Source organism: Myotis davidii, unplaced genomic scaffold (assembly GCF_000327345.1).
Source record: "Myotis davidii unplaced genomic scaffold, ASM32734v1 scaffold2715, whole genome shotgun sequence".
NCBI classification, from domain to species: domain Eukaryota; kingdom Metazoa; phylum Chordata; class Mammalia; order Chiroptera; family Vespertilionidae; genus Myotis; species Myotis davidii.
In genome coordinates this window covers 256897-258065 of record NW_006286788.1, presented here as the reverse complement: position 1 = coordinate 258065, position 1169 = coordinate 256897, and positions in this window count along the sequence as shown.

Below are 1169 nucleotides of genomic sequence, written 5' to 3'. Positions count from 1 at the left end.
GCTGTTGAGCAGAAAAGGCTGCAAAGCCCATCATTTGAAAAGGGAACATATTGCAAAAATCACCCACATACAAAGTCAACCCTCAGGGCGGACTGTGTGGTTGACCACATTTATACTGACCCCTCTTAAAAATATTTTATTAAATACTTTTGATATAAAAACAAAATCTGCCTATGAGTTGGCATTTTGGTAAACACTCCTCCCTTTTTAAATTGTGTACTTAAAAGAGTTCTCCTAAGCAAGACTAAAAACTACACCCTATGACTCAAATCTCAGGCAACCCTCGGTTCCTCTTTCCCAGTTCCCCCAATTGAATCCTGGGCCCTTCCTGCTTTCGAAATTTTATACCATTGTTGTCAAACTTGAATAATGTATGCCCTATTTTGGGAAGAAAAATAGTCTCACAAGCACCTAGTGCTGACAAACAACTTTCATTAGAATGTTATTTAAATATATAGACCAATGTAAAACTAGATATAAACTCATTATGCTAAACAACCATAACACCAAAACAAATTTACACATTAGAAATAAAACGACCAAACTACTACAGTTCAAATTAACAAGATGAATTTAATGTGACAATCTGTGTTGTGCTAAAATTGCATAGCAGTTAGGAACAACTGGCTTCCTATTAGGCTCAGCCAATGAAGGGTATTAGTGGCATATTGGGAGGCAGGAGGAAGTTGGGCTGTTTGTTCCTGTTTCTAGCCTAGCTCTAAAGCTCCTCCAGCCGAGGTCCCAGCTTCTGCTGGGAGCTTCCACCCTGGCTACTGTTTATAACCCTGGTTTTCTGCCTCTGCTAATACTACCTCCTCTTCCTCTCAGAGGGGAAGAGGGCAAAAATATTTAATATTTCTCACAGAAATTGCCAGACCACAGGGCATTTTCAGACCAGCAGGATATGGGAGGTTGAGTTTTTAAAGGTCTAGACCAGTGGTCCTCAACCCCACATGCATATCATCACAATCATTGAAGGGACGTTGAGAAGTGCTACCATTTCTCATTTCAGATCCCTCTTGGTAATAGCTTGCTGCTGCCACTAACCCTGTGTTGCCCTCCCACCCCTGTTTGGCTTTTGAATTCTTTCAACACCATTCTTTTTTTCTTTCTTTCTTTCTTTCTTTCTTTCTTTCTTTCTTTCTTTCTTTCTTTTTTTTTTCTGCTTC